Consider the following 19,509-nt stretch of genomic DNA (forward strand, 5'->3'; position numbering starts at 1 on the left):
GTCGCCAGCAAACAAGCTCAGCTCACAGCAATACAAGCTCAGCTTGACTGTTGACACCGAAAATGGATCACAGCAGAGCGCACAACACGACACTTTGGAGTGCAACCTGGGATTTTGGACCAACAAACATTCTGCCCTAAAAGTGAGCGGGCAGACCAAAGCGTACGTCGTAGAGACTTGAAACTCTTGAGGGATGGTAGTACCCGCCCGGTCTACAACATCACCAAGGCTCGGCCCAATCGGCCCCAAGGTGGCGCTGCAGCGATCAGAAGTACGAAATGCCTCGTAACTCCTGAACCGTCCGTCGCAGACCCAAGTGTCTTACATCACCGGAATCCTTGGCTCGGGCCGAACAAGACGCAGGCCTCGGATTCGATGGTTGCGCTGGCGAGATTTTCGGGTATTTGGGATTTTGTGAAAAAGCTACTTTTGCACACTAGTCCTAGGTCTTTCGCCCGATCTGACCCAAACCGGTGCAGAAAGATTCCCTGGAGTCTGATTGCCGACAGCGATGGGGAAAAAAGTCGGAATTTCGATTCACGTTGGCGACGGGACGCCAAAACGTTGGGAGTGGGCGAGGCGGGCTTTACTTAAATGGCCATAACTCTCCAACGGAATGAGACAATTACACCCAAGTCGGTACACCTGTGCACGGGCTCAGCCTGTGCTCAGGTGAAAAGGGATGTGGCGACTGGCCACTTGGTGGCGCTGTAAACAGTAAAAACAACAACATGAATACGGCCATAGGCGACTGTATGTCAGGTGATTTTTCACACATGCACAAGGTATTCATACCACATGATAGAACTCCTCATTCGGAACAACTTTGCTTCTAGGACCACTGCTGCCAATAAAAGCGCTGGTTGAATAATGGAGATTATTTGAAGAATGATGAAAAAAAAAACTAAAAAACAGCCCTACTTTTGCAGACTGGTCCTAGGTTGAGAGTTTTACATCTCTCGATCAACCACTGCAGTTCAATTCCCTGGACTTCCTAGGTCGTTAACTACCAGAAGAAGAGGAACTCGAACAATCTGCTCTTTTAACCAGTGTGTCCAGGGGAGAGCGCGAACGCAGTCCCCCACTACCATAAATTATGCAGTCGAGATTCCCACATTTGGGGAATTCGCTGGGGGTCAGCACAACCGGAGTGCAATGGCCGAGCCTCGCCCTGGGTGAACCACCTTCCTGATCATGGTGTCTCCCCTGCCAGGTAAGTATGAATTCCCAGGCCTCCCGTCAGAGGCACCGTGTCCCTCTCCGCAATCCTCACCAACGGTCGGACAATCAAACACACACCTGATTCAACTCATCAGCTCATTCGTAAAAACTCCAAGAGATAAGAGAGAGACATCAAAAACCTGCAGAGTCGGGCTCTTTTGCTGTTGTTGTTGTGGATGATGTTGTTTTCATGCTCCGGATCCATGAGCCAAAAATCAATTTCATACGCGGTCACCGGATAGTGGACGAATCAGATGTTAAACGAGATAAGAACAGAGTTGTTGGTTTTTTTTCCCTCTCACACCACCATTACCTGTATAGCATATGATCACCTACAACACCTTTAAAGCACCCATACACAGCAATATACGTTACTTCCATTAACACCTGCTGCCACACAAGACTAAAACATCTCTTTCATTGAACACAGTTTTTGGGGGTGCACCGTTCCCAGAAGTACTGCAATACCGGGTCGATGCGTGGAGTGGACGGAGCAAGCCCCTCTTCCATCTCCCAGTTCCAAAAATCAATTTAATATATGGTGCCCGGGTAGGGCACGTATCAGATATTAAACTGATAAGAACAGATTTTTTTTCTTTCGAAAAAGTTTTATTGTCACAAGTTTTCATTCCATGTTTTCCATTTACATTTTTTTTTTTTTTTTAAATCAAGTATTTATTTACACATCTTAAAACAACAAAACAAACAAATAAAAGGACACAATTTATAGTTAAAAATCAATTATTGATTGTGTGTTGTGTAAAAGTCCATGTATGTTAATATTTGTGTTGTTTTAAAGGAAACGTAAATGGATTAAAATAAATAGGAATAAAACATAAAAACAATGGAACAATAGAACAATAAAACATGCCAAATAAAACATCTCTTGTACAGGATCGAGGGTGAGTCCCTATCAAGATTGTCCATTCACTCCAGGTCTCCAGAACAGGCCCCAGACTCCCCGCTTCTGGTGCCCAGCGGAGATCCCCTCTCCTCCGGCCCGCTGGCCCGCTGTTCCCGTAGCCGGTGTGGTGAGGGTGCATCTACGGGCAGCCAGGGTCGGTGGCGGCCGGGACCTTCTACGTGTGACCCCGCCCCCCCCATCCGAATAACGACGTGCGGCCCACCCTGCAGCGTTGATCTTATTTTCTGCTCGCACGCGTGGAGGGGGACCGTCACGCGTTTCCCCACCAGCAGATTTCTGGTGACCCAGATGGCATCCTTGATCACGTTTAGGGTGAGCCAGAGCGAGGAAAATTTTGGTTGTGTCAGCTCCTTCAAGCCCTGACCCACCCCCAGGATGGCGAGCTTGTAGTCCACCTGGGCCCCACCCGCTGGCAGGCACGGGAAAAACAGGGGGCCGGTCTTGGCCCACAGGTCCCGCGCAGCGCCGCACTCCCAGAGCAGATGTCGAACGGTCTCCGGGGAACCACATCCGGACCGTGGGCAGGTGGAGTTTTTGGCCATGCCTCTGGAGTGCATAACCGCCCTGACCGGGAGGATCTCATGGGCCACCATCCACGACAAGTCTTTAAGCCTGTTCTGGAGAGCTGGGTGGGCTGCGTTCCTCCAAACATCTTTGGCCTCACCTAGTGTGAGGCCTGGAACCGGGCTCACCGATTCTCGATCCTGCACAAGAGAGATAAGAGATTTGTGATTAGTTAAAACAGTGGCATCATTTGTCTCTAAAAGGTATTTCTTTAAAAATTTCTTAATAAAACTATGCTCTTTTGACAAATTAAAAGACACTGGACTTTTAAGATCAATGGGTAAAATTTTCAAAGTTCTTAGGTATGACCCCATCCAGAATCGGGTCATGGCTGCTGTCTTGTGTTCTCTGGATGGGGTCAGTGCGTACTGGATGTGGAGGGCGGCAAAGCGGCTGCCTAAAAACAGGTGGGGGTCTGGGAGGCCTTTCCCTCCATTTTCTTTTTTCTTTTTGACGACCTCCCTCTTTAGTCGTTCCCACTTGGACCCCCACAGGAAATAAAATACCGCCCTCTCCAGGTTGGCCAGGAATCGTCTTGGGGGACTAAAAACAGAACAGACAAGTAAAATTAGTGGTAAAATCACTGCTTTAAAAATTAAAATCTTGCCTTCAAACGTCAATTGTCTCAGTCCCCAAAAGCCCAGTCTTTGCCTGACTTTCCCTAACATGTCAGTCCAGTTTCCTTGTCCTCCACCCTCTCTGTCAAATTTTACACCTAAAATTTTCAAATCATTGTCTTTAAAATCCAAATCTAATCCAGCTGTGTCTACGTTCCCCCACGGCCCGAAGAGCTGGGCCTCGGACTTACTCCTATTGAGCTTGGCGCCCGAGGCCCGACCGTACCAGTCAGTCAAGTCCATTGCTCTTCGTACTGATAAAAGGTCAGTCGCTAAAAGGGTCACGTCATCCATATATAAAACACAGGTCGCCGTCAGTCCACCAGTCCCTGGGATGTCTAGTCCTTTAATCCATTTATCCCTTCTCAAGATTTGTGCCAGTGGCTCAATACAAGCCACATACAGAAGGGGAGATAAAGGACACCCCTGACGGACGCCGCTGTAGAGATTTACAGCTTTGGATAAATGCCCCTTAACCAAAATTCTGCTAGACAGCTCGTTGTACAGCAGTCCCACCCAGGCTATAAACCTCCCAGGAAAACCCATTTTTTCCAGTACCTGGAACAGGTACTGGTGCGAGACGCGATCAAAGGCTTTTTCGAAATCTAAATTTAGGACTACTAGCCGAATGTTTCTGTCTCTCGCAAAACAGATGGCGTCTCTGATCAGTACCAGGCTGTCCGTGATCTTCCTGCCGGGCACAGCGCATGCTTGATCCAGGTGGATTACGTCCTCTAAAACAGTCGACATACGTGTAGCTAAAATCTTACTAAAAAGTTTACAATCATAATTTAAAAGAGTGATTGGTCGCCAGTTTCTCAGGTCAGTCTTGTCCCCTTTTTTGTATAGTAATGTAACTATCCCTACTCTAAAGCTGTCTGGAAGTCTGTCAAGAGTCTCAAGTTCTTTAAAAACTGTCAATAAGTCGTGTGCTAAAATGTCCCAGAAAGTCAGATAAAACTCAAAGGGGAGTCCATCCAAGCCTGGGGACTTCCCCTTTTTAAAACCTTTTAGCGCTTTGTGCATTTCTAAAAGAGTAAAATCTTGGGATAAAAGCACATCTGGACTCTTTACCTTTTTGTCTAAAAACCCTAAAACTTCCTCTAAGATGCCATTGTGTACCTCTTTAGTGCTGTATAAATTATTGTAAAAAGTTTCAATTTCCCCTAAAATCAGATCTGTTGTATTTACCTCCCCACCTGTAAAAGTTTTTAAAGTATTAATTGACCCTCCCCGTGTTATTGTCTTTTTAAAAAAATATCTAGTACACTTTTCCCCTTCTTCTATTTCTCTCTCCTTACATCTTAAAATGACACCTTTAGTCTTTGTTTCGGACAAATCTGACATTTCTTTCTTTACTTCTTTAATTTCTTCTGTAAAATCCAATCCACTGTTTAAAAGGTTAAAATATCTCTGCAGTCTTTTTTGCAGCCCCATCATGCGTCTTTTTTCTTTATTCTTTTTTTCTTTTCCAATTTGTTTAAAAAACCGTCCTGTCCTTTGTTTCACCATCTCCCACCACTGTGCACGTGAGTCGAAAAAGTCTTGGAGGGTCTGCCATTGGCTGAACTGCTCCCTATATTCACTAATCACTTCCTCATCCTCTAATAGGGAGCAGTTCAGCTTCCACAGCCCTCCCCCTACGGTCACACCCGTGGGTAGTGAAAGGGTGCAGGAGAGCATCATGTGATCAGAAAAGAAGAGGGGGCTCAATGTAGCATCGGTCGGCGGGCAGTCCCTTGTAAAAACATAGTCAATTCGAGAGGCTCTGGCGCCATCACCACTGAACCAGGTGAAGCCCTCCTCTCTTTGATGCATTGTTTTAAAGCAGTCAACTAACTTAAAATCTTTGACTATATTTTGTAATAAAACCGATGTCTTGTCGACCTTAAAATCCTCTCCTACCCTCTTTCTATCCTGTCTTGATAAAACACAATTAAAATCCCCTGCTACCACTAGGGGAGCCCTCCCGAGCATGTGGGGCTGCAGGTCTTCTAAAAGCTCATACCTGTTGTTTTTACCTGTAAAACCATACACATTTAAAATGTTAAAATCCTTACCTAAAAAAGTCAGATTGGCTAAAATTGCCCGCCCATCCCTCACCACAGTGCTGCCCTTCACCAAAACATGGGGATTTTTTATTAAAATAGCAACACCGTCATTTTTGTTAAAATTGGACCCACTCCAGATGGAAAGTCCTGGGGTCCAAATCTCCTCCCACTTCCTGTAATTTGTTAAAAAAGGCAGACCACATTCTTGCAATAAAAACACATCTGACTTAAAAGATTTTAAAAAGGATAACACACTCTGTGCTCGAATATTGCTCTTCACACTTCTCACATTGATTGTGGAGATAGTGAGAGCCATGAGCAGTATGGTTAAAAGGGTGTGAGACATTTAAAAGCAACCAAGGGACTACAGAGATATAATTAAAATCATGTTATTTCTTGTTGCACTTGCCTTCCCTTTTCCCCAGATGAGCTGGTTTCAGGGGGGCAAGTGCTTGACGCCTCAGGGCTCGCAGAGAAGGCCTCTTGCGAATCCTTTGGTGATGATGTTCTTAGCTTGAAATGCAGAAAAGAGACTTCATTAGGAGATTCTGCGGGCCACATACGGTCTAGATCTTCCATGGGGGAACTATCTAGCCGATGCGCTACCCGCAGCTTTTTCTCCTCTGTTTGAACCAGAGGAGATCTCGCAGTTCTTTTCTGCACTTGAGCATTTGGGAGCGAAACATCTGTTTCACTCCCACTCGTGGACACACTAACCTCAGACACGGTTACTAGGGAGGAAGCCATTTCCTCCTCTTCATCCTCCATACTGTCTTCTTTTTCAATTTCATTTTGAGGATTGGCTTCCTCCCCCTCACCAACTGCCAGAATTGACTCCGCCCCTGTGGCCGCCCCACTTCCTCCTTCCTGTCCAATCCCTGAGGCTGGCTGGGGGTTTGAATTTCCCGCCAAAACCTCGGGGCCCGCCTCCTCAATTGTTTGTTCTTTGGGTGGGGCGGCCATTTTGTTGCTTTTTAACTTGTTGGCAAAACTTTTAGGGCAGTCTCTGTAGAGATGGGATGATTCTCCACAGAGGTTGCACTTTCTGCCATTTTGGCACTCTTCAAAAATGTGCCCAATTTCTCTGCACTTCCTACACACTACTTCTTGGCATGCCTCGGCGAGATGTCCAAGTTTGCCACACTTGCGGCATAGCTTGGGCATCCCTTGGTAATGGATGTAGCCTCTATTCTCTCCCAACACAATCATAGAAGGTATTTGACTCAGGCCATGGTAGCTGTTGGGATCTGCCCATTGTTTAATGGGCACTCTCCACGCACAGCTCCAGATACCGTCTTCATCTAAAACCTTGACTGGTTGTCCACGAATAGAGCAATATCTTGCCAACCATACAGAAATATCTTCTCCACTAACTGTTTCATTAAACATCCTGACAATCACAACTTTCAGTGAATTATCAGTCAGTTTTTCCACAGTGAACATGGAGAAATTGGCTTTACACATTTCAAATCGAGTCCAAAAAGTACTTAGCAAGGAAGCAGAAGCAAAACTTACATCAAAGCCATGATTCAGGGGCAGAGTCAACAGGCAGTTTATGTCCACAACCTTAAAACCGAGTAACTGTTGGATGCACTTCCTAGAAAAGTCCAGCCTGGACATGACCTGGAGAGTGCCATCCTCTTTTGGTTTAAATTTAAAACGCACGCTGTGGTGCCTCCTCATGCCGGCACGAGCAGCCGACATGTTGGAGGCACCACTAGCCTGCTGCGGCTAAAACCCAACAATAAATATACAATAAATAAATTAAAACCTGCTTACCTTAAAACCAGAAGATTCCTCGTAGAACGAGTCGTCAATTAAAAGCCGCTTGTCAATGTACCTCCTGAAGGGTGTGCGTCCCGTGTGACAAGCAACACACGAGACCAAGTCCAACAAGAGGCGATCGCTGTCTCTACCTTAGGACCAGACACTTGATCTTAGCCAAAAGGCCGAGAAGCGATGACACAATGACGCAGAGGCGGGGGAGCCGTCAAAGGCCACGCCCACCTGGGCCGTGGCGAGAGGGTCTAAAGGTCGCCAATAAAAGCGCTGGTTGAATAATGGAGATTATTTGAAGAATGATGAAAAAAAAAACTAAAAAACAGCCCTACTTTTGCAGACTGGTCCTAGGTTGAGAGTTTTACATCTCTCGATCAACCACTGCAGTTCAATTCCCTGGACTTCCTAGGTCGTTAACTACCAGAAGAAGAGGAACTCGAACAATCTGCTCTTTTAACCAGTGTGTCCAGGGGAGAGCGCGAACGCAGTCCCCCACTACCAAAAATTATGCAGTCGAGATTCCCACATTTGGGGAATTCGCAGGGGTCAGCACAACCGGAGTGCAATGGCCGAGCCTCGCCCTGGGTGAACCACCTTCCTGATCATGGTGTCTCCCCTGCCAGGTAAGTATGAATTCCCAGGCCTCCCGTCAGAGGCACCGTGTCCCTCTCCGCAATCCTCACCAACGGTCGGACAATCAAACACACACCTGATTCAACTCATCAGCTCATTCGTAAAAACTCCAAGAGATAAGAGAGAGACATCAAAAACCTGCAGAGTCGGGCTCTTTTGCTGTTGTTGTTGTGGATGATGTTGTTTTCATGCTCCGGATCCATGAGCCAAAAATCAATTTCATACGCGGTCACCGGATAGTGGACGAATCAGATGTTAAACGAGATAAGAACAGAGTTGTTGGTTTTTTTTCCCTCTCACACCACCATTACCTGTATAGCATATGATCACCTACAACACCTTTAAAGCACCCATACACAGCAATATACGTTACTTCCATTAACACCTGCTGCCACACAAGACTAAAACATCTCTTTCATTGAACACAGTTTTTGGGGGTGCACCGTTCCCAGAAGTACTGCAATACCGGGTCGATGCGTGGAGTGGACGGAGCAAGCCCCTCTTCCATCTCCCAGTTCCAAAAATCAATTTAATATATGGTGCCCGGGTAGGGCACGTATCAGATATTAAACTGATAAGAACAGATACTACACTTGATCTTAGCCAAAAGGCCGAGAAGCGATGACACAATGACGCAGAGGCGGGGGAGCCGTCAAAGGCCACGCCCACCTGGGCCGTGGCGAGAGGGTCTAAAGGTCGCCAGCAAACAAGCTCAGCTCACAGCAATACAAGCTCAGCTTGACTGTTGACACCGAAAATGGATCACAGCAGAGCGCACAACACGACACTTTGGAGTGCAACCTGGGATTTTGGACCAACAAACATTCTGCCCTAAAAGTGAGCGGGCAGACCAAAGCGTACGTCGTAGAGACTTGAAACTCTTGAGGGATGGTAGTACCCGCCCGGTCTACAACATCACCAAGGCTCGGCCCAATCGGCCCCAAGGTGGCGCTGCAGCGATCAGAAGTACGAAATGCCTCGTAACTCCTGAACCGTCCGTCGCAGACCCAAGTGTCTTACATCACCGGAATCCTTGGCTCGGGCCGAACAAGACGCAGGCCTCGGATTCGATGGTTGCGCTGGCGAGATTTTCGGGTATTTGGGATTTTGTGAAAAAGCTACTTTTGCACACTAGTCCTAGGTCTTTCGCCCGATCTGACCCAAACCGGTGCAGAAAGATTCCCTGGAGTCTGATTGCCGACAGCGATGGGGAAAAAAGTCGGAATTTCGATTCACGTTGGCGACGGGACGCCAAAACGTTGGGAGTGGGCGAGGCGGGCTTTACTTAAATGGCCATAACTCTCCAACGGAATGAGACAATTACACCCAAGTCGGTACACCTGTGCACGGGCTCAGCCTGTGCTCAGGTGAAAAGGGATGTGGCGACTGGCCACTTGGTGGCGCTGTAAACAGTAAAAACAACAACATGAATACGGCCATAGGCGACTGTATGTCAGGTGATTTTTCACACATGCACAAGGTATTCATACCACATGATAGAACTCCTCATTCGGAACAACTTTGCTTCTAGGACCACTGCTGCCAATAAAAGCGCTGGTTGAATAATGGAGATTATTTGAAGAATGATGAAAAAAAAAACTAAAAAACAGCCCTACTTTTGCAGACTGGTCCTAGGTTGAGAGTTTTACATCTCTCGATCAACCACTGCAGTTCAATTCCCTGGACTTCCTAGGTCGTTAACTACCAGAAGAAGAGGAACTCGAACAATCTGCTCTTTTAACCAGTGTGTCCAGGGGAGAGCGCGAACGCAGTCCCCCACTACCAAAAATTATGCAGTCGAGATTCCCACATTTGGGGAATTCGCAGGGGTCAGCACAACCGGAGTGCAATGGCCGAGCCTCGCCCTGGGTGAACCACCTTCCTGATCATGGTGTCTCCCCTGCCAGGTAAGTATGAATTCCCAGGCCTCCCGTCAGAGGCACCGTGTCCCTCTCCGCAATCCTCACCAACGGTCGGACAATCAAACACACACCTGATTCAACTCATCAGCTCATTCGTAAAAACTCCAAGAGATAAGAGAGAGACATCAAAAACCTGCAGAGTCGGGCTCTTTTGCTGTTGTTGTTGTGGATGATGTTGTTTTCATGCTCCGGATCCATGAGCCAAAAATCAATTTCATACGCGGTCACCGGATAGTGGACGAATCAGATGTTAAACGAGATAAGAACAGAGTTGTTGGTTTTTTTTCCCTCTCACACCACCATTACCTGTATAGCATATGATCACCTACAACACCTTTAAAGCACCCATACACAGCAATATACGTTACTTCCATTAACACCTGCTGCCACACAAGACTAAAACATCTCTTTCATTGAACACAGTTTTTGGGGGTGCACCGTTCCCAGAAGTACTGCAATACCGGGTCGATGCGTGGAGTGGACGGAGCAAGCCCCTCTTCCATCTCCCAGTTCCAAAAATCAATTTAATATATGGTGCCCGGGTAGGGCACGTATCAGATATTAAACTGATAAGAACAGATTTTTTTTCTTTCGAAAAAAGTTTATTGTCACATTGTTTCATTCCATTCTTTCAATATCCATTTTTTCCTTATAAAATCACATTTTTGCACATATCTTAAAACAACAAAAAGGACATAAGTTACAGTTAAAAATCAGTTATGTTGATGTGTTGTGTAAAAGTCCATGTATGTTGTGTGTTGTTTTAAAGTAAAGGTAAAATGGATTAAAATAAAATAGGAATGCAAATATAAAACAATAAAACAATAAAATATGCCAAATAAAACATCTCTTGTACAGGATCGAGGGTGAGTCCCTATCAAGATTGTCCATTCACTCCAGGTCTCCAGAACAGGCCCCAGACTCCCCGCTTCTGGTGCCCAGCGGAGATCCCCTCTCCTCCGGCCCGCTGGCCCGCTGTTCCCGTAGCCGGTGTGGTGAGGGTGCATCTACGGGCGGCCAGGGTCGGTGGCGGCCGGGACCTTCTACGTGTGACCCCGGCCCCCCCATCCGAATAACGACGTGCGGCCCACCCTGCAGCGTTGATCTTATTTTCTGCTCGCACGCGTGGAGGGGGACCGTCACGCGTTTCCCCACCAGCAGATTTCTGGTGACCCAGATGGCATCCTTAATCACGTTTAGGGTGAGCCAGAGCGAGGAAAATTTTGGTTGTGTCAGCTCCTTCAAGCCCTGACCCACCCCCAGGATGGCGAGCTTGTAGTCCACCTGGGCCCCACCCGCTGGCAGGCACGGGAAAAACAGGGGGCCGGTCTTGGCCCACAGGTCCCGCGCTTCGCCGCACTCCCAGAGCAGATGTCGAACGGTCTCCGGGGAACCACATCCGGACCGTGGGCAGGTGGAGTTTTTGGCCATGCCTCTGGAGTGCATAACCGCCCTGACCGGGAGGATCTCATGAGCCACCATCCACGACAAGTCTTTAAGCCTGTTCTGGAGAGCTGGGTGGGCTGCGTTCCTCCAAACATCTTTGGCCTCACCTAGTGTGAGGCCTGGAACCGGGCTCACCGATTCTCGATCCTGCACAAGAGAGATAAGAGACTTATGGTTAGTTAAAATGGTGGCATCATTTGTCTCTAAAAGATATTTCTTTAAAAATTTCTTAATAAAACTATGCTCTTTTGACAAATTAAAAGACACAGGACTTTTAAGATCAATGGGTAAAATTTTCAAAGTTCTTAGGTATGACCCCATCCAGAATCGGGTCATGGCTGCTGTCTTGTGTTCTCTGGATGGGGTCAGTGCGTACTGGATGTGGAGGGCGGCAAAGCGGCTGCCTAAAAACAGGTGGGGGTCTGGGAGGCCTTTCCCGCCATTCTCTTTTTTCTTTTTGACGACCTCCCTCTTTAGTCGTTCCCACTTGGACCCCCACAGGAAATAAAATACCGCCCTCTCCAGGTTGGCCAGGAATCGTCTTGGGGGACTAAAAACAGAACAGACAAGTAAAATCAGTGGTAAAATCACAGCTTTAAAAATTAAAATCTTGCCTTCAAACGTCAATTGTCTCAGTCCCCAAAAGCCCAGTCTTTGCCTGACTTTCCCTAACATGTCAGTCCAGTTTCCTTGTCCTCCACCCTCTCTGTCAAATTTTACACCTAAAATTTTCAAATCATTGTCTTTAAAATCCAAATCTAGTCCAACTGTGTCCACGTTCCCCCACGGCCCGAAGAGCTGGGCCTCGGACTTACTCCTATTGAGCTTGGCGCCCGAGGCCCGACCGTACCAGTCAGTCAAGTCCATTGCTCTTCGTACTGATAAAAGGTCAGTCGCTAAAAGGGTCACGTCATCCATATATAAAACACAGGTCGCCGTCAGTCCACCAGTCCCTGGGATGTCTAGTCCTTTAATCCATTTATCCCTTCTCAAGATTTGTGCCAGTGGCTCAATACAAGCCACATACAGAAGGGGAGATAAAGGACACCCCTGACGGACGCCGCTGTAGAGTTTTACAGCTTTGGATAAATGCCCGTTAACCAAAATTCTGCTAGACAGATCGTTGTACAGCAGTCCCACCCAGGCTATAAACCTCCCAGGAAACCCCATTTTTTCCAGTACCTGGAACAGGTACTGGTGCGAGACGCGATCAAAGGCTTTTTCGAAATCTAAATTTAGGACTACTAGCCGAATGTTTCTGTCTCTCGCAAAACAGATGGCGTCTCTGATCAGTACCAGGCTGTCCGTGATCTTCCTGCCGGGCACAGCGCATGCTTGATCCAGGTGGATTACGTCCTCTAAAACAGTCGACATACGTGTAGCTAAAATCTTACTAAAAAGTTTACAATCATAATTTAAAAGAGTGATTGGTCGCCAGTTTCTCAGGTCAGTCTTGTCCCCTTTTTTGTATAGTAATGTAACTATCCCTACTCTAAAGCTGTCTGGAAGTCTGTCAAGAGTCTCAAGTTCTTTAAAAACTGTCAATAAGTCGTGTGCTAAAATGTCCCAGAAAGTCAGATAAAACTCAAAGGGGAGTCCATCCAAGCCTGGGGACTTCCCCTTTTTAAAACCTTTTAGCGCTTTGTGCATTTCTAAAAGAGTAAAATCTTGGGATAAAAGCACATCTGGACTCTTTACCTTTTTGTCTAAAAACCCTAAAACTTCCTCTAAGATGCCATTGTGTACCTCTTTAGTGCTGTATAAATTATTGTAAAAACTTTCAATTTCCCCTAAAATCAGATCTGTTGTATTTACCTCCCCACCTGTAAAAGTTTTTAAAGTATTAATTGACCCTCCCCGTGTTATTGTCTTTTTAAAAAAATATCTAGTACACTTTTCCCCTTCTTCTATTTCTCTCTCCTTACATCTTAAAATGACACCTTTAGTCTTTGTTTCGGACAAATCTGACATTTCTTTCTTTACTTCTTTAATTTCTTCTGTAAAATCCAATCCACTGTTTAAAAGATTAAAATATCTCTGCAGTCTTTTTTGCAGCCCCATCATGCGTCTTTTTTCTTTATTCTTTTTTTCTTTTCCAATTTGTTTAAAAAACCGTCCTGTCCTTTGTTTCACCATCTCCCACCACTGTGCACGTGAGTCGAAAAAGTCTTGGAGGGTCTGCCATTGGCTGAACTGCTCCCTATATTCACTAATCACTTCCTCATCCTCTAATAGGGAGCAGTTCAGCTTCCACAGCCCTCCCCCTACGGTCACACCCGTGGGTAGTGAAAGGGTGCAGGAGAGCATCATGTGATCAGAAAAGAAGAGGGGGCTCAATGTAGCATCGGTCGGCGGGCAGTCCCTTGTAAAAACATAGTCAATTCGAGAGGCTCTGGCGCCATCACCACTGAACCAGGTGAAGCCCTCCTCTCTTTGATGCATTGTTTTAAAGCAGTCAACTAACTTAAAATCTTTGACTATATTTTGTAATAAAACCGATGTCTTGTCGACCTTAAAATCCTCTCCTACCCTCTTTCTATCCTGTCTTGATAAAACACAATTAAAATCCCCTGCTACCACTAGGGGAGCCCTCCCGAGCATGTGGGGCTGCAGGTCTTCTAAAAGCTCATACCTGTTGTTTTTACCTGTAAAACCATACACATTTAAAATGTTAAAATCCTTACCTAAAAAAGTCAGATTAGCTAAAATTGCCCGCCCATCCCTCACCACAGTGCTGCCCTTCACCAAAACATGGGGATTTTTTATTAAAATAGCAACACCGTCATTTTTGTTAAAATTGGACCCACTCCAGATGGAAAGTCCTGGGGTCCAAATCGTCTCCCACTTCCTGTAATTTGTTAAAAAAGGCAGACCACATTCTTGCAATAAAAACACATCTGACTTAAAAGATTTTAAAAAGGATAACACACTCTGTGCTCGTATATTGCTCTTCACACTTCTCACATTGATTGTGGAGATAGTGAGAGCCATGAGCAGTATGGTTAAAAGGGTGTGAGACATTTAAAAGCAACCAAGGGACTACAGAGATATAATTAAAATCATGTTATTTCTTGTTGCACTTGCCTTCCCTTTTCCCCAGATGAGCTGGGATCAGGGGGGCAAGTGCTTGACGCCTCAGGGCTCGCAGAGAAGGCCTCTTGCGAATCCTTTGGCGATGATGTTCTTAGCTTGAAATGCAGAAAAGAGACTTCATTAGGAGATTCTGCGGGCCACATACGGTCTAGATCTTCCATGGGGGAACTATCTAGCCGATGCGCTACCCGCAGCTTTTTCTCCTCTGTTTGAACCAGAGGAGATCTCGCAGTTCTTTTCTGCACTTGAGCATTGGGGAGCGAAACATCTGTTTCACTCCCACTCGTGGACACACTAACCTCAGACACGGTTACTAGGGAGGAAGCCATTTCCTCCTCTTCATCCTCCATACTGTCTTCTTTTTCAATTTCATTTTGAGGATTGGCTTCCTCCCCCTCACCAACTGCCAGAATTGACTCCGCCCCTGTGGCCGCCCCACTTCCTCCTTCCTGTCCAATCCCTGAGGCTGGCTGGGGGTTTGAATTTCCCGCCGAAACCTCGGGGCCCGCCTCCTCAATTGTTTGTTCTTTGGGTGGGGCGGCCATTTTGTTGCTTTTTAACTTGTTGGCAAAACTTTTAGGGCAGTCTCTGTAGAGATGGGATGATTCTCCACAGAGGTTGCACTTTCTGCCATTTTGGCACTCTTCAAAAATGTGCCCAATTTCTCTGCACTTCCTACACACTACTTCTTGGCATGCCTCGGCGAGATGTCCAAGTTTGCCACACTTGCGGCATAGCTTGGGCATCCCTTGGTAATGGATGTAGCCTCTATTCTCTCCCAACACAATCATAGAAGGTATTTGACTCAGGCCATGGTAGCTGTTGGGATCTGCCCATTGTTTAATGGGCACTCTCCACGCACAGCTCCAGATACCGTCTTCATCTAAAACCTTGACTGGTTGTCCACGAATAGAGCAATATCTTGCCAACCATACAGAAATATCTTCTCCACTAACTGTTTCATTAAACATCCTGACAATCACAACTTTCAGTGAATTATCAGTCAGTTTTTCCACAGTGAACATGGAGAAATTGGCTTTACACATTTCAAATCGAGTCCAAAAAGTACTTAGCAAGGAAGCAGAAGCAAAACTTACATCAAAGCCATGATTCAGGGGCAGAGTCAACAGGCAGTTTATGTCCACAACCTTAAAACCGAGTAACTGTTGGATGCACTTCCTAGAAAAGTCCAGCCTGGACATGACCCGGAGAGTGCCATCCTCTTTTGGTTTAAATTTAAAACGCACGCTGTGGTGCCTCCTCATGCCGGCACGAGCAGCCGACATGTTGGAGGCACCACTAGCCTGCTGCGGCTAAAACCCAACAATAAATATACAATAAATAAATTAAAACCTGCTTACCTTAAAACCAGAAGATTCCTCGTAGAACGAGTCGTCAATTAAAAGCCGCTTGTCAATGTACCTCCTGAAGGGTGTGTGTCCCGTGTGACAAGCAACACACGAGACCAAGTCCAACAAGAGGCGATCGCTGTCTCTACCTTAGGACCAGACACTTGATCTTAGCCAAAAGGCCGAGAAGCGATGACACAATGACGCAGAGGCGGGGGAGCCGTCAAAGGCCACGCCCACCTGGGCCGTGGCGAGAGGGTCTAAAGGTCGCCAGCAAACAAGCTCAGCTCACAGCAATACAAGCTCAGCTTGACTGTTGACACCGAAAATGGATCACAGCAGAGCGCACAACACGACACTTTGGAGTGCAACCTGGGATTTTGGACCAACAAACATTCTGCCCTAAAAGTGAGCGGGCAGACCAAAGCGTACGTCGTAGAGACTTGAAACTCTTGAGGGATGGTAGTACCCGCCCGGTCTACAACATCACCAAGGCTCGGCCCAATCGGCCCCAAGGTGGCGCTGCAGCGATCAGAAGTACGAAATGCCTCGTAACTCCTGAACCGTCCGTCGCAGACCCAAGTGTCTTACATCACCGGAATCCTTGGCTCGGGCCGAACAAGACGCAGGCCTCGGATTCGATGGTTGCGCTGGCGAGATTTTCGGGTATTTGGGATTTTGTGAAAAAGCTACTTTTGCACACTAGTCCTAGGTCTTTCGCCCGATCTGACCCAAACCGGTGCAGAAAGATTCCCTGGAGTCTGATTGCCGACAGCGATGGGGAAAAAAGTCGGAATTTCGATTCACGTTGGCGACGGGACGCCAAAACGTTGGGAGTGGGCGAGGCGGGCTTTACTTAAATGGCCATAACTCTCCAACGGAATGAGACAATTACACCCAAGTCGGTACACCTGTGCACGGGCTCAGCCTGTGCTCAGGTGAAAAGGGATGTGGCGACTGGCCACTTGGTGGCGCTGTAAACAGTAAAAACAACAACATGAATACGGCCATAGGCGACTGTATGTCAGGTGATTTTTCACACATGCACAAGGTATTCATACCACATGATAGAACTCCTCATTCGGAACAACTTTGCTTCTAGGACCACTGCTGCCAATAAAAGCGCTGGTTGAATAATGGAGATTATTTGAAGAATGATGAAAAAAAAAACTAAAAAACAGCCCTACTTTTGCAGACTGGTCCTAGGTTGAGAGTTTTACATCTCTCGATCAACCACTGCAGTTCAATTCCCTGGACTTCCTAGGTCGTTAACTACCAGAAGAAGAGGAACTCGAACAATCTGCTCTTTTAACCAGTGTGTCCAGGGGAGAGCGCGAACGCAGTCCCCCACTACCATAAATTATGCAGTCGAGATTCCCACATTTGGGGAATTCGCTGGGGGTCAGCACAACCGGAGTGCAATGGCCGAGCCTCGCCCTGGGTGAACCACCTTCCTGATCATGGTGTCTCCCCTGCCAGGTAAGTATGAATTCCCAGGCCTCCCGTCAGAGGCACCGTGTCCCTCTCCGCAATCCTCACCAACGGTCGGACAATCAAACACACACCTGATTCAACTCATCAGCTCATTCGTAAAAACTCCAAGAGATAAGAGAGAGACATCAAAAACCTGCAGAGTCGGGCTCTTTTGCTGTTGTTGTTGTGGATGATGTTGTTTTCATGCTCCGGATCCATGAGCCAAAAATCAATTTCATACGCGGTCACCGGATAGTGGACGAATCAGATGTTAAACGAGATAAGAACAGAGTTGTTGGTTTTTTTTCCCTCTCACACCACCATTACCTGTATAGCATATGATCACCTACAACACCTTTAAAGCACCCATACACAGCAATATACGTTACTTCCATTAACACCTGCTGCCACACAAGACTAAAACATCTCTTTCATTGAACACAGTTTTTGGGGGTGCACCGTTCCCAGAAGTACTGCAATACCGGGTCGATGCGTGGAGTGGACGGAGCAAGCCCCTCTTCCATCTCCCAGTTCCAAAAATCAATTTAATATATGGTGCCCGGGTAGGGCACGTATCAGATATTAAACTGATAAGAACAGATTTTTTTTCTTTCGAAAAAGTTTTATTGTCACAAGTTTTCATTCCATGTTTTCCATTTACATTTTTTTTTTTTTTTTAAATCAAGTATTTATTTACACATCTTAAAACAACAAAACAAACAAATAAAAGGACACAATTTATAGTTAAAAATCAATTATTGATTGTGTGTTGTGTAAAAGTCCATGTATGTTAATATTTGTGTTGTTTTAAAGGAAACGTAAATGGATTAAAATAAATAGGAATAAAACATAAAAACAATGGAACAATAGAACAATAAAACATGCCAAATAAAACATCTCTTGTACAGGATCGAGGGTGAGTCCCTATCAAGATTGTCCATTCACTCCAGGTCTCCAGAACAGGCCCCAGACTCCCCGCTTCTGGTGCCCAGCGGAGATCCCCTCTCCTCCGGCCCGCTGGCCCGCTGTTCCCGTAGCCGGTGTGGTGAGGGTGCATCTACGGGCAGCCAGGGTCGGTGGCGGCCGGGACCTTCTACGTGTGACCCCGCCCCCCCCATCCGAATAACGACGTGCGGCCCACCCTGCAGCGTTGATCTTATTTTCTGCTCGCACGCGTGGAGGGGGACCGTCACGCGTTTCCCCACCAGCAGATTTCTGGTGACCCAGATGGCATCCTTGATCACGTTTAGGGTGAGCCAGAGCGAGGAAAATTTTGGTTGTGTCAGCTCCTTCAAGCCCTGACCCACCCCCAGGATGGCGAGCTTGTAGTCCACCTGGGCCCCACCCGCTGGCAGGCACGGGAAAAACAGGGGGCCGGTCTTGGCCCACAGGTCCCGCGCAGCGCCGCACTCCCAGAGCAGATGTCGAACGGTCTCCGGGGAACCACATCCGGACCGTGGGCAGGTGGAGTTTTTGGCCATGCCTCTGGAGTGCATAACCGCCCTGACCGGGAGGATCTCATGGGCCACCATCCACGACAAGTCTTTAAGCCTGTTCTGGAGAGCTGGGTGGGCTGCGTTCCTCCAAACATCTTTGGCCTCACCTAGTGTGAGGCCTGGAACCGGGCTCACCGATTCTCGATCCTGCACAAGAGAGATAAGAGATTTGTGATTAGTTAAAACAGTGGCATCATTTGTCTCTAAAAGGTATTTCTTTAAAAATTTCTTAATAAAACTATGCTCTTTTGACAAATTAAAAGACACTGGACTTTTAAGATCAATGGGTAAAATTTTCAAAGTTCTTAGGTATGACCCCATCCAGAATCGGGTCATGGCTGCTGTCTTGTGTTCTCTGGATGGGGTCAGTGCGTACTGGATGTGGAGGGCGGCAAAGCGGCTGCCTAAAAACAGGTGGGGGTCTGGGAGGCCTTTCCCTCCATTTTCTTTTTTCTTTTTGACGACCTCCCTCTTTAGTCGTTCCCACTTGGACCCCCACAGGAAATAAAATACCGCCCTCTCCAGGTTGGCCAGGAATCGTCTTGGGGGACTAAAAACAGAACAGACAAGTAAAATTAGTGGTAAAATCACTGCTTTAAAAATTAAAATCTTGCCTTCAAACGTCAATTGTCTCAGTCCCCAAAAGCCCAGTCTTTGCCTGACTTTCCCTAACATGTCAGTCCAGTTTCCTTGTCCTCCACCCTCTCTGTCAAATTTTACACCTAAAATTTTCAAATCATTGTCTTTAAAATCCAAATCTAATCCAGCTGTGTCTACGTTCCCCCACGGCCCGAAGAGCTGGGCCTCGGACTTACTCCTATTGAGCTTGGCGCCCGAGGCCCGACCGTACCAGTCAGTCAAGTCCATTGCTCTTCGTACTGATAAAAGGTCAGTCGCTAAAAGGGTCACGTCATCCATATATAAAACACAGGTCGCCGTC

General features: G+C 46.8%; 5 non-coding genes and 3 pseudogenes across 5 annotated transcripts; all 8 read right to left on the bottom strand.

The window, feature by feature from the left end:
- Positions 1–1,056: 1,056 nt before the first annotated feature.
- LOC143726994 (U1 spliceosomal RNA) lies at positions 1,057–1,221 on the bottom strand. The gene has a single exon (XR_013199214.1). It is a non-coding gene; the product is annotated as a U1 spliceosomal RNA (small nuclear RNA).
- Positions 1,222–1,655: 434 nt separating this feature from the next.
- LOC143727300 (U2 spliceosomal RNA) lies at positions 1,656–1,832 on the bottom strand (annotated as a pseudogene).
- Positions 1,833–7,624: 5,792 nt separating this feature from the next.
- Positions 7,625–7,788, bottom strand: LOC143726523 (U1 spliceosomal RNA). The gene has a single exon (XR_013198764.1). It is a non-coding gene; the product is annotated as a U1 spliceosomal RNA (small nuclear RNA).
- Positions 7,789–8,222: 434 nt separating this feature from the next.
- Positions 8,223–8,413, bottom strand: LOC143727144 (U2 spliceosomal RNA). Its single transcript, XR_013199352.1, has one exon. It is a non-coding gene; the product is annotated as a U2 spliceosomal RNA (small nuclear RNA).
- Positions 8,414–9,541: 1,128 nt separating this feature from the next.
- Positions 9,542–9,705, bottom strand: LOC143726524 (U1 spliceosomal RNA). Its single transcript, XR_013198765.1, has one exon. It is a non-coding gene; the product is annotated as a U1 spliceosomal RNA (small nuclear RNA).
- Positions 9,706–10,139: 434 nt separating this feature from the next.
- LOC143727349 (U2 spliceosomal RNA) lies at positions 10,140–10,316 on the bottom strand (annotated as a pseudogene).
- Positions 10,317–16,922: 6,606 nt separating this feature from the next.
- On the bottom strand, positions 16,923–17,087 carry LOC143726995 (U1 spliceosomal RNA). Its single transcript, XR_013199215.1, has one exon. It is a non-coding gene; the product is annotated as a U1 spliceosomal RNA (small nuclear RNA).
- Positions 17,088–17,521: 434 nt separating this feature from the next.
- LOC143727301 (U2 spliceosomal RNA) lies at positions 17,522–17,698 on the bottom strand (annotated as a pseudogene).
- Positions 17,699–19,509: the final 1,811 nt, after the last annotated feature.

Source organism: Siphateles boraxobius, unplaced genomic scaffold (assembly GCF_051911475.1).
Source record: "Siphateles boraxobius isolate OS27281-9 unplaced genomic scaffold, OSU_SipBor_1 77, whole genome shotgun sequence".
Taxonomy (NCBI): Eukaryota; Metazoa; Chordata; class Actinopteri; order Cypriniformes; family Leuciscidae; genus Siphateles; species Siphateles boraxobius.